The following is a 13,894-nucleotide window of genomic DNA, read 5'->3' as shown; positions in this document are numbered from 1 at the left end:
AAACCGCCTGAGTTAAAATTAGTGTACACAGAAGTGGTTGTCATGATTTTATATTATAGGGAATGGGAGAATGTTTATGGAAGTTGGTGAAATGAAAAGGTCTGGAACTTAATTGGTTCCAGTTGTCATGACAACAAGAGAGTGGGGGAAATCTCACATGACCACACACACAGATAAAGAGTTACAGCAATTTTCTGTTCTATTGCTGTGAAGAAATCTCGTGGCCAAAAAGCTTACAGAAGCAAGGATTTATCTGCAGGGTTTTGTTAGAGTTCCAGAGGTTTAATCTTTCCTCATCATGGTCGGTAATGTGACATCAGGCAGGCAGGCAGGCAGGCAGGCCCCTTGGGCAATAACAGAGAGCTACATCCTATTACACAGGCAAGGGCAGGGAGAGTGAGACTAGGCCTGACATTGGCTTGTGAAACCTAAAGTGCATTCCCAGTGACACATCTCCTCCAACTAGACCATATCTCTTTCAGAAAGATCATGGCTCATAATCCTTCCTAAACGGTCCACCAACAGGGATCCAAATATTCAAGTATATGACCCTATCTTTGCCATTCACATTCAGTTCATGACAGCAATCCAACCCTAACTGGTTAGTCCTAAACACATACACACATGAGTAACACTGAATGAACTCACCATGTTCTTTGTATATATGCATACACACACACACACACACACACACACACACACACACACACACATATATATATACATATATATGATACATAGCATACATAGATGAATATATATAACTGCAATTAAAGAAGGCAGTCATTTGAAAGCTGTTGGGAGAGAGAACAGGAAAAACTAAGGAGAGAGAGAGAATGTTTGGAAAACGAAATAAAGAGTATTCATCTGTGAAATTCCCGAAATAATTTTAAATTAAAACAAGCATTAATAAAACAATATTATCAAACTTATTTTTAAAAGGAAGTGAGGATCTTGGAATGAAAATGGGTGTTGAGAGATAAAACTCAAACCTGTGTAATAACAAAAGAACATAGAACAGAGTAGGGGAGTCTACGATATTTAGGAGCTAAGGACTTGTATCTGGGCATACCTCTCCTCCTTCCCAGACAGCTCAGTGTTGGAAGCTTTTCTTCTCCTTTACATGAGAAGGAAAAATGGATTTGAGTATGTGAGGGGCAGATTACACAGAAGTATCAATTGAGCCACTATTCCTCAAAGCTGGATTTCAAAGTCATTTGTTGTTCTACTAAGATTGGTTGGTATAAACATTTTATATGCTGGGCACACACAATAAGAGATTGGTTATGAAAAGAATAGTGGGAGTTATCTCCCTCTAGAGTCTCATCCCTCGAGTTTCATCTCCAGGGAAATCAACAACCAGAATTAACATATATTTCCCAGTGGTTCTTCAGTGTGTAATGTAGTCCAATGGCAGGATTTTTTTAAGTATAGGTTTCATAAAGTCTGTAAGAAACACTAAACTATTCCTGAAACTTCAAAGATATACACTAAAGGGATTTTCTAAAAATATTGTCTTCAAAAGGAAAAAAATTAAATATCAAGGAAAGCAACTGAAACTTTTTGTTCTTGGTAACTCATTGACTTGGAAGATTTTACCCAAGAATTGAATAAAATCCATTTTCTTCCCACCCAAGTTACAAAAATTTAGATATTTTAACCAATGCACAGAAAGTGGCAAATAAGACTAATGAGGGAAAACCAGAAGAAGACTTGGGGACTAGGGTGCCAGGTAAGGCAGGTGCCATCAAGAGCTACTGCGTCTTACTAAAGAAACTGATCAGATCCTAAAAGGAGGAATATGGGTTCACCCCTCCCTGTTTTCAAGAACAACATTAAGAAGTTCTGAGGACAGGTGGGACGGGAACATGAGAGATCAAGTTGCAGGGAATGATGGGGAGTACTGAAAGAGATGACTGGAGGAGGAATGGCATTTGGAGTCAGGTGAAAACCTGGTACAAGAGAATCTCCCAGGAATCTACAAGAATGACTGCAGCTAAGACTCCCAGCAATAGTGGATGCGTAGCCTGAACTGGCCATCTCCTGTGATCAGAATGGTGCCTAGCCTAATTGTCATCAGAGGGGCTTCACCCAACAACTGATGGAAACAGATGCAGCCCTGCAGCCAAACGTTAGGCCAGTTTAGGGACTCATACAGAAGAGGGGAGAAAGGATTGTTGGATGCAAATGACTCAAGAACACCACAAGTAAACTCACAAAATCAGCTAACCTGGGCTAACAGGCTCACAGAGTCGGAACTAACATCCAGGGAGTCTGTGTGGGACTGAACTAGGCACTCTGCATGTATGTTACAGTTATGTAGCTTGGTCCTCTTGTTGAACTCCTATCAGTGGGAACAGGGGCTGTCTCGGTATCTTTTACTAGTTTTTAGAACCCTACTCCTTATAATGGGTCGCTTTGTCCAGACTTAATACATGGGGAGGTGTTTAGTCTTACTACGACTTGATGTGCCATGTTTAGTTGATACTTATGGGACACCTGCCCTTTCTAAACAGAAACACAGGAGTGGATTGGGGGCTGGTAGGGAATGGAGGGGTCATGGGGGTGGAGGGACTGGGTGGAGAGGAGGGAGGGGAAACTGTGGCAGGGATGCAAAATAATTAATTAGTTTGTGTTTTTGAAAAACAAGTTAATTGGGAAAGTAAAGTAAAAGACATTTGGTATGCTCTCTGCTTAGTAAAATGTTTAGACTTGTCAGGAAATAAATTGAAGAAAGAAAAATTATATATCTCCAGCAAATACAAGCAATGCATTGCTTTCAGACCTGTTTATTCTTTTCATTACCATTCAAAATGTTTTTAACTTCTAGTGATTGAGAATGATTTTAGAGCTCATCCTGTGTTTCCATATTGCCTAATATAGGTGTACATACTTAGGAAGAATGGGATGTAATTTGTATGTTCTAAATGCTTATTTTAGTCACCTCAGATTAATACATGGGGGTTTGCTTCTTAATAAAATTAATAAAGAAGAGCAGCTACATAAAGTATCAAAAACTGTATCAAAGTACTTAAATGATTTACTCATTGATAAGCGTAATTGACCAAAAAAATTTTTAAAGGCCAGATAAATAATATGAATATGACCACCTAAAAGGGCATGCTGAAGAATTTTTAAGAGGTGATAAAAGTTATGATGGGTGAATGGACTCTGGGGCATCCCAGATAAGAGCGATTTTCAGGTTGAATCTAAAAATACTCATCTGCCTGCCTTTATTTTATGTCTTTCAAATAATAATATACTGGCAATAACTTCTTGACTGGTGACACTCATGCTTATAGTCCTTTTCGGTACTCCAGAAAAAAATATTACTATGTTCAGAAGAAATTTCTCTTCCAGCAACTTCTTCAGGACAGCTTTCTCAGGCTATCAATCATAGTCTTCAGCATGGGTACACAGATGCTATAAAACACAGATGACACTTTCCCTTGGTCTATGGAGATGATGGGAGATGGCTGCAGATACATGAATGGTTAAAAAAGCGAGAGGCAAAATGTGGCACCTGCAGGTGCTGAAGGCTTTGGATCAGTCCTCCCTCGGTAAAATGACTGTGGAGAATGCTGACAATGATGAAGATATAAGAGAGAACAGTGGTCAGATGTGGGACAATGCTATTAAATGCACTAGATAGCACTAATAAATCACTGATAAAAGTAGTGTAGCAAGAGAGCTCCAGTAATGGAAAAAGATCACAGAAGAAATGGTTTATTATATCAACCTTACAGAAAAGCATTCTTAGCAAAAAGACAGTATGAGCTGTGGCTCTAGGTAAGGCCATACTATACACTCCAGCAACCATCCAGGAAGAGACTTGATAAGATATGGTTGCATTGTAAAGCAAATGATTACAGATATGAGGAATTAATCCATAGTTGTGTGTAGCCAAGAATTAAACAGAATCAAATTGATCATTCCCATGTTTGCCATCATTCTAATCTCATAGACTGTTAGGAAGACAAGGATCATGGGCAACTGGAGCTTTGGAGACACCGCCTTCTTTTTTTCAGATAATTTTCAATCCTAAAAAAATGAGTTCTAAAAAGAAACCATCTCCTAGTGGTTAACATATGTTTTACCTCTGCTTCAAGAATGTTCACTGATTCTACCCATTCCCACAAGTTCAGATATCTCTGATGCAAGTGATTTTATGTTATAAGAACATCTTGTGCCTTGATTGTAATATTTTCTCCATTGAAGCAAAAACTTTTTTTGTTAAAATGTAAACAGTATCCACAAGGAAAGAGTTTCCACTTAAGATAATGAACAGGACAATTTTGTGTCTCTTCACTTTAGTTCTGTTATCCTAGAATTTTAGGTTGGGCAGTCAGAAAGCTAAATAAAATTTAAAGGCACTATATAGGAAACAAAAAGATAAACTATCTTTACTTATGAATAAATATAATAAATACAGTTAAGTCTATAGAAAAAAATAGTAATATCTATTAGAAATAAATAATACAAAGGAAATAATAGAATACAAGATTCTCACAATAACTCAATTGAATTTTCACAAACTTTACACAAACATGAAAGCTTTCCTTTTTCTGTGGGTCTGTGGTGTAATTTAAAGCCAGGCCTGGTAATCACTCTAGTATTTTTATTTTTATTAAGGATTGTCTTGGCTATTTGGGAATTTAGTTCTTCCCAATAAATTTTAAAATTTACTTCTATTTCTGTGACAAATGCCATGGTGATTGGTACTGCATTAAATCTGTAAATGTTTTTTGATAGGCTTCTCATTCACAAAATGAACTTTAGCAGTTCACGACCATCAAAGGTCTTCCAACTTGTAATGGCTTCTTTGATTTCTTTATTCATAGATTTAAATATTTCACTATAGAAATCTTTCACCTCCAGTGATGGAGATTGTTGTTTGATTTCTTTCTCTTCCTTTTTCTTTTTTTTTAAAGTTGTAGTGAACAGGAGTCTTTCCATAATTCATTTTCAGTGTTTTACTATTGGTATATTAAAATGTTTGAAATTTTGTTAGTTACTTTTTTATCCTGATACTTTGGTTAGAATGTTTATCAATTCTAGAAATGTTTTTGTGCAGTGGTTATGACCTTTTTTGTATAATATCTTATTGTCTGCAAACAAAAATAAATTTTAGTTTTTTTCTACCTCTTTTACTTCCTTCATGTCTTTAATTGCTCCAGCTAAGACCTGACAGAATACATTCCAAAGACTGGAGACAGTAGAGTGCCCCCCATCTTACTCTTTTTCTTAAATACTTTTTTTTGAGAATTTCATACTATGGTACTACATTTATATCAATTTCAGTCTTCTCTCTCCACATGTCAACTCCTCCTATAGTCCTCCACTTCCTCTAAAATTTATGGCCTATTTTTTAAATTAATCAGGATACACTCACACAAACACATACATATGTGTGTATCCATACGTGTGTGTGTGTGTGTGTGTGTGTGTGTGTGTGTGAGAGAGAGAGAGAGAGAGAGAGAGAGAGAGAGAGAGAGAGAGAGAGAGAGAGAGAGAGAGAGAGAGAGAGAGAGCGCAGGTCTCAGGTCTCAGCAGTCATTTAGTCATTAATTACCTATAGCTTTTCATGTAGGTGTGAGGCCCTGTGAAATGTCCCTCACCCATATTGGCATGTAAGATGCTGTTGTTACTGGGCAGTTCTGGTGTAGGTCACATACTATCGAGATTTCACAGGTGCAGCTTCTCTGTTGAATATAGAAGACATTGTCATGCAGCAAACACTCTGGTCCCCTGGCTCTTGCACTTTTTCTTTCCCTCCTTCTTCAGCGCTCTCTGAGTCATGAGTGTTGTAGACTTATCGGGTGAGGCTGGGCACCCTAGAGGAAGGAATTTTTAAGAAAATGGTTTTACAGTTCTTTAAATTGTGAAACATAAGTTTAACAAATAACCTAGAATCTTCAATGCTAGGTACATATGCACAAGAATGAAAGACATACAGAAATGAACACACACACACACACACACACACACATGCACAAAAAATTGTAAAGTTATGATCAAGGCAGAAATATTTGAAATAGTTACAGAAGAAACATACCAGCTGTCCATGCAGTGGTAAATACAAAGCTCTACTTCACATATCCCTGAAAAAGAGTGTTATGCTACAATGAGAAATGAAGTGCAGAGATATGCTATAGCCTGAAAGAACATGATCCATGCCAAGGAAAACAAATCACACAGAATGGGACACATATTGTAGGCTCCAATTAGATGAAACATCTCTAACAAGAAAATCCATAGAAACAGAAAGTAGCTAGTGCCTGCCAGCTGCTAAGGAAAATGGAGTTCTAGTGTACCACTGGTAATGGGTCCAGGGCTTTTCTTGAAATGGTGGTTAAATATTCTACAATTAGAATATGGAGTTTGCTAATGAACATTATAGGCACACTAAAAATTAATGAATTGTGCACTTGAGAAATGATAATGTTTAATATATCAGTTTCACTTACATAAATGTGTTATATAATTAAAACTCCAACCAATTAATAATGATGCTACTCTTACTACATTAGAGTTTTCATCGCAATATATTACACTGGAAGTCTCTAAAGAGCCTTTTAATAAAGTTTATGCCTGCTGTGTGCCTCTATATTTATAACAAATATTAAGATTCCTCTAAATAGTGTGGCATTTCTATCTCTGCAAGAAACAAAGAAGGAAAACTATGCTATTTGACTGAAAAACTTTTACTTTTTAGTACATTGACTTTCTCTACCTGAAACATATTAGGAAAAACATAATCCTTAAAAATACAAATTCTTAATCCACAGATGTAAATAACCTGGCCTTGATTTAGCAATAAACAACACCTGGGAATTAGTCTTTGTGTATATTCTGTAGGGGAATCTTAGTCTGTTTTAGACTAGTTCTAAGATCTTTGCAAAATGTGTAAAAGACTGTCATGGAGACTGAGAATACTGTTACTTTCCTGTGTCAGTAAAAGAAGAATATTCTGGTAATATTTCTGTTCGTCAGAATTATACAGCTTAAACAGAAATCTACAGCTAAATTTGTGCCCAGAGATATAAAACACACTACCAAAGGGCTGTGGAAAGCACCCACAGCTGTTCTTATTAGGGAGGCATAGCAGTGTCACCCGATAAAGTTACAGACAGAAAGCAACTGGTTTCCACAGCCAGTGACCTCATGGCTTTGCCAGGTGGCGCTACTCAGCAGAGTTACATATCTGGTGGGTGGACTGGTCAAAGACTAGTTGTCACCTGCTGTATCCTGCCACGGCCCTCAGCATACAGAGAAAAAGTAGACACTTATTTTAAAATGCTTTTTCAATCAGCATTATGCCTTTATAGGGAAGTTGAGCTTTTTTGGAAAGAAAACAGTGAAGACCTTTATCAATCATAATATACACATGGAATTTTGGTACCGCTCAATATTTTCTAGGCTAATAAAATAAAAAAGTAGAGTATTAAAGTAACCTTTTGAATAATTTATTGTATGATATAGTTGAACATTATAGGTGAATATCAAGGATTGTATCTCAGTGACATGAACTCAGTGAATATCTTAATTCTTATCCTACAGTATAAAGACTTAAGCTCTTATCTCTTAGTTCTGTATGTGATTGGGAACATTCTATCTTGGTCCAGTTATAAAAAGAAACAAAGAAGAAAGCAACAAGAACAAAAACACTTTAAGATTCCAGCTTATCCAAGTCTGAATAAAATCAATGATACAAAAGGCAACATATTTGAAGAGGATGTGGGAAAAGTGTAAACCTCATTCACTGTTGATGGCATTGCAAACTGGTGCAGCTGCTTTGCAAGTCAGAGTGGTGAATTCTAAGCAAGTAAATAGAAAAACAAATAAGTAAATAAATAAATAGATAGATAGATAGACATTTGACCATGCAATACCATCTTTTTCCCAAGGGAGTTGACATTCTACACCACTGATTACTGTTCAGCCATGTTGTATGCACCTTTATTTACAAAAGCTAGGAAATGGAAATGACCTAAATGAACTTGGAGTCAAAAATTAATAATGAAAACATAGTACCCATACACAGAATTCTAGTCAGGTGTAAAGAAAATAAGATCCTGAAATGTGGATGTGAATAGGTGGAACTAGAAAATATTGAGTGAGGTAACTCAGAGCCAGAAAGACAAACAGCACTTGCTCTCTCTTGTTGCAGATACTAGATTCAAATCTTTGGGTGTGAATATGTAATCCAGGGTTACTGCAGAAACCAGAAAAATAAGGATGTTTGGGTGGCCATCTACTCTAGAGAGGGGAAGAAGAGGGTACGAGTGAAATGAAGGGGGAAATAACTTGAGGGCACTTTAATTGGGGAGGTGGAAAGAAACAAGCCTTTAATCCCAGCACTCAGGAGGCAGAGCCAGGTGGATCTCTTTGAGTTCGAAGCCAGCCTGGTCTACAGAGCGAGGTCCAGGACAGACACCAAAACTACACAGAGAAACCTTGTCTAGAAAAACCAAAACAAAGTAATAACAAGATAAATTTTATTTGTCTAAGATGATCCAGTTAAAGTAAATATATAAAGTTCTAAGTCATTCCAAGGCAGAAATAATTTATATGGGAACTTTGTGTGCATGGAAAAGAATAATAATGTCACTCTGACAAACTTACACTTCTTTTACTCCTTCAGGGTCTGAATGAAAGCATGGCAGCAGGGGGTTGGGGACTTAGCTCAGTGGCAGTGGGCTTAGCAAGCCCAAGACCCTGGGTTTGGTCCTCAGCTCTAAAAAAGAAAAAAAAAAAGACAAAACAAAATAACAAAAAGCAGGGCAGTGGTGGAGCACGTCTTTAATCCCAGCACTCCGGAGGCAGAGGCAGGCGGATCTCAGTGAGTTCAAGGCCAGCCTGGTCTACAGAGCGAGATCCAAGAAAGGCGCAAAGCTACACAGAGAAACCTTGTCTCAAAAAAAAAAAAAAAAAAAAAAAAAAAAAGGAAAACATGGCAGCAGGGAAATCACTGATCACTGCACAGTGACTGAGTTCTCCTTGTCTGGGCTCTCAGAATAGCCAGAACTCCAGGTGCCTCTCTTCCTCCTCTTCCTAGGAATCTATTTTCCTCATGTCCATTTCTTTACAATTTTATAATCATCTTTCTTTATCATGTATTGTTACATCCTAATGGGTCAGACTTTGATATAATCTATTCTGTGCTTTCATGTACTCTAATGTAGTTTTATATAATTAGCCAGAATTATGGATACATATTGTATATCCCAAATGCTTATTTACTTGTTTCAGAGATCATAGTTTTAGAAATGTTGATGATCAGACCAAAAGATATAGAAATAAATGTGTTTATTACCTGATGAGTCTTGTCTTTTAAAAGCCGGGCATATGTACATGTATTTATGTATATATGTATATGCATATATAATATACATTTATATTATCAACTGGGGAAGCCCATAAAACATTTCCAAAAGGAGACATGGATTATTATTGGTTACTAGACTCAGGCATCCAGTCAGGACCTGCTCTTTGTGTGTGTGAAACTGGGAGTACAGCCTTGTCTTCATTACACTCTTTACATATAACAATGAACTAGTAATAACCTCAGGCTTCCTCTAGGCGGCTACCTTTCCAGTCCTCCATAACTTAAAAGACTTTGTCAAAGAACACTATTTTTCATTCACTGCAAACTTTTTCAAGGTACTTATTCAGGGAACTTTATCATTCTTACTTCTCAGACTGTGGCTCAAGGGGTTCTGCATGGATACAACATTAGTATGAACAGCCAATGGCACTTTGCTTTTGCCCATGGAGGTGACTGATGATGGCTGAAGGTAAATGAATGCTAATGTCCCAAAGAAGACAACAAAAGCCAAGATGTGGGAGCTGAAGGTGCTGAAGGTCTTGGATCTGTCCCCAATGGACCGAATATAGAGGATGCTAGCAATGATGAAGATGTGAACACTAAGGATGGTCAGATCAGGGACAATCATTGTTTGCAGTTATGGAAAAAGATCATAGAAGTAATGGCTTGTTATATCAGTCTTACATAAAAGCACTCTTATCAGAAAAACAGTGTGAGCTGTGGCACTGGGTAAGCCCATACCATACACCCCAGCTACCATCCAAGAACAGACTTGACAGGACATGGTTATATTGTAAAGCAAAGAGAAGCACATCCAGATCATATGCCATTGTAGCCAACAGGTGGCAATCCACAACAACAAAAGCATAGTAGAAGTAGAACTGAACTATGCATTTTCAGTAAAAGAAATGCTCTTTTTTTTATTACAAAGCTTTCCAGAATTTTGAGAGTCATGACAGTGGACTGACACAGGGTAGTAAAAGACGGGATGCTATGAAAATAATTCATGGATGTGTGCAGGTGAGAACTAAACAGAATCAAGGTGTTCATGTCCAGGTTTCCTACAACTGTAGCCATACAGACTGCTAGGATGATGAGAAGCAGGTGCAATTGGAGCTCCATGTTCCCTGTGAAACTAACGAGAATAAACTCAGACTCTTGGGTATGATTTTTTTTCCATTTTCTTATGGGAGATATGGGGAAGATAATTTTATATAGAAGAAAAAATTTAATATTTGTTGTCATATCCACAATGAAGTCTGAGACAGAAGTTATCTTGGGCATCTCCAGTTATCTGCAAACTTCTTTTTCTGCTTTCAAAGACTCTGAATACAGGCGACATTCAAAGAAATCATCACAAAGAATATTCCCCTTTATGACTTTGCTATAGCAGTGAGTTTAACTAGTACTCAGTCTCTTGGTACTACCTATTCCAGCCTTGAGCAGTTCTGACGCAGTTGATTCATTGTTCTGAGAACTTCTTACATTCTACATATAGTGCTCTCTTCTTTCTACTAAAAAATGATTTTTGTGTAGAGGAGGTGGGAATGGGGGGTGGGCTGAGGGGAAGGAGAGGGGTCAGGAAGGGGGAAAACAAGAGAATCTGTGGCTGTTATGTAGAACTGAATAGTATTGTAAAATAAAATAAAATAATAAAAAAATAATATCCACAAGAAATTTATGACAAAACTCTCACTAAATTGTAAAAGAATAAAATAGTGATCAGTTAAGATGATGAATAAGAGATGATCACCATCACTTCACTTTAATTCCATATTAAACTAGAATATTCACTAAGACTATCATTCATGAAAGTAAATCGAAAAGGTAGACAGATTGGAAAGTGGGGAGGGAAACTGTCTCTTATTTGTACAGTCAAGAGGTAGCATTCCTAGTTCTTGGTAATAATAGGATTTGATACATGTATGTGAGACATGTCAAGACCAAGAAACTAAAACACTCAAAATTTCCTGAAATTTAAACAATATACACTAAAAGAATATTGTACATTGGTTTATCATAAAGGAAAAAAATCTAAAAGAAAGGAAACTGTGAATGTCTATATCTTTCAGTATTTTAATTTTATTGCACTCAAAAATGTATTTATATAGTTTGAGATTTTCATAAATTCATATTATTTAAAACTTTTTACATGATGGTTTAATACAAGTAGCTTGCTTTTGCTCTCCATGCTAATAAATAATATACAAGAACTGCCTAACCAGACTAGCAAGGGAAAGCAAAGACTTGGTTCCCTTCAAAATTAAAAAAAAGTGAAGAACAATGTGTTTCAGAAATTTTTTTCATATGAACTTAGTTCTTGGGGTTAAGATAAATCTAACGTTTTCTCCATATTTATGAATGGAACTATAAATTTAAACATAGTAATTATAATAATTTTAAATAAAAATTTTTGGAATGTCTTAAATTTTTGTTTAACACATAGCTTTAAACACATTTTAAGAGCCTTTTAAAAATCACTGATACCTACACGTTAAGTTTCAAAAGAATGTATACTTAGCAAATGAATAATTCATATACCCCACAAATGATGTTTTCCATGAGGAAATATCAAAACATAGGTCTGAACTATGGGACAATGTTTGAAATATGCTATTTTTCCCTTACAGAATTTAACATGTTTTAAAAGTAAGAACAGTGTCTATGGACAAAAATTGAAATTCATATCAGATGAGTTAGGTAATGAACCAGAAAATGTACCTGATTATAACGTGAATTAGTGAGAAATAGATAAAATTTAGTCACTAAAGGGTGTGCAAAAGTTGGAAAGACAAGATGAAGTCAAGAAATTGCTTCTAGATTAGCAGTCCTCCAACTGTGCATCATGACTCAGATATTTATATTACCATTCATAGCAGTAGCAAAATTACAGTTATGAACTAGAAACAAAATTATTTTATGGTTGATGGTTCAGTCACCACAACGTGAGGAACAGTATTTAAGGGTCATAGCATCAGGAAAGTAGAGACACACTGTTCTAGATGAAGCAGTATAGGACATGTGATAAGCCTGTAACTGTGAATCTAAAATTATATTGATTTACTGTTTCCTCAAAGAGCATGATATAATCATTTGTGCTATACCTTTATAGTTAAAGGAATATTGTCTATTTTACATATATAGCAAATACTATTTTATTCAACACTAGTATTATTTTCTATTAGATGAAGAGGCATAGGACATGAAGATAACCTGTAAGTGTGAATCTAAAATTGTATTGACTTACTGTTTCCTCAAAGAGCATGATATAATCATTTCTGCTCTACCTTTGTAGTTACAGGAATATTGTCTATTTTAGCAAATATAGCAAATACTATTTTGTTCAACACTAGTATTATTTTCTGCATTTGAGCAAGTTTAGCAGATGCAGGTTGAATCAGGAGCCATTATTTGAGACCAAATACCCAAGCCATGTGTAATACAAAATTAGAGAGAGATTATATGTTATGAGTCACTATAGAACACTTGAATTATTTTCTAATTGAAGACAATATGCAGTATGTATATGTATATCCTCATATGTGTTTACAATTATATCTAATTATAACAAATATAAGTAAAAATTATTTTGCCAGCTGGGCAGTGGTGGCACATGCCTTTAATTCCAGCATTCAGGAGGCAGAGCCAGGCAGATCTCTGTAAGTTCGAGGCCAGCCTGGTCTAGAGTGTGAGATCCAGGACAGGAACCAAAACTACAAGGAGAAACCCTGTCCTGAAAAACCAAAAAAAAAAAAAAGAAAAAGGAAAAAGAAAATTATTTTTCCAAGTCTTCTTCAATCACCTTCTGATGGTCCCCAAATATGCTAATTATAATTAAGAGACTTCTTTATTTTGGAAATTTATGTCTGTATAGAGAAGTGAAAGATAAACACTATATGAGAAAGTTAGCCACCTGGTAAAATACATCCCTATATCACATTTTTCTAGATTACAAAAACTTTTGGGTGCTTTCTTCTGTAACTGAGTTTAATAACTGTATATATTTGTACTTTTTATTCTTCTTTATTTTCTTTGTTACTGTTTGTGGTAGAGCTCCATCTGCATTTTAGGATCAGTTTGATGTTTGTGCTAATATTTTCACAGTGTAATATCTTCCAGTACTCATAATTACTACAAAGTTTTGACATATATACTCATCTAAACACTTTTAATGTTTTATGCATGCACAAATCCTCAGAAGATTAAAAATTCATGAATACTAATTTCCGTCTATTGTCCATCATTATGCCTTTTTTAAAAATTGCTTTAATTCTTGGGACAATATGATTATTAATACATATAGCCTTGCAAAGCATCTCAGAAAAATATACGTGCAATACCACCATATATGTGCATGTGTGTTTGTGTTATACATTAATTAGTTCATAATGTGGGTCAAGTTCCTATAAATAAAGATATAGAGAAAGATTTGTTGCAGTTTGAATATGAATTGTTCCTCATGGACTCATGTATTAAATGATTGTGACAGACATATTCACTATTTTGTGAGATGGTATAAACCTTTGGAAGTGGGGCATATCTGGAGGAAGTGTGTCATTCGGGACA

At 35.9% G+C, this 13,894-nt stretch overlaps 2 pseudogenes; both read right to left on the bottom strand.

Moving 5' to 3' along the window:
* Positions 1-3,368: 3,368 nt before the first annotated feature.
* Positions 3,369-3,868, bottom strand: LOC114691224 (annotated as a pseudogene).
* A 5,771-nt stretch (positions 3,869-9,639) lies between these two features.
* Positions 9,640-10,218, bottom strand: LOC114691225 (annotated as a pseudogene).
* Positions 10,219-13,894: the final 3,676 nt, after the last annotated feature.

This window comes from Peromyscus leucopus, chromosome 7 (assembly GCF_004664715.2).
Source record: "Peromyscus leucopus breed LL Stock chromosome 7, UCI_PerLeu_2.1, whole genome shotgun sequence".
Classification (NCBI taxonomy): Eukaryota; Metazoa; Chordata; class Mammalia; order Rodentia; family Cricetidae; genus Peromyscus; species Peromyscus leucopus.
The sequence above is the reverse complement of the archived record's forward strand: the minus strand, read 5'-3'. Positions and strand labels throughout refer to the sequence as shown.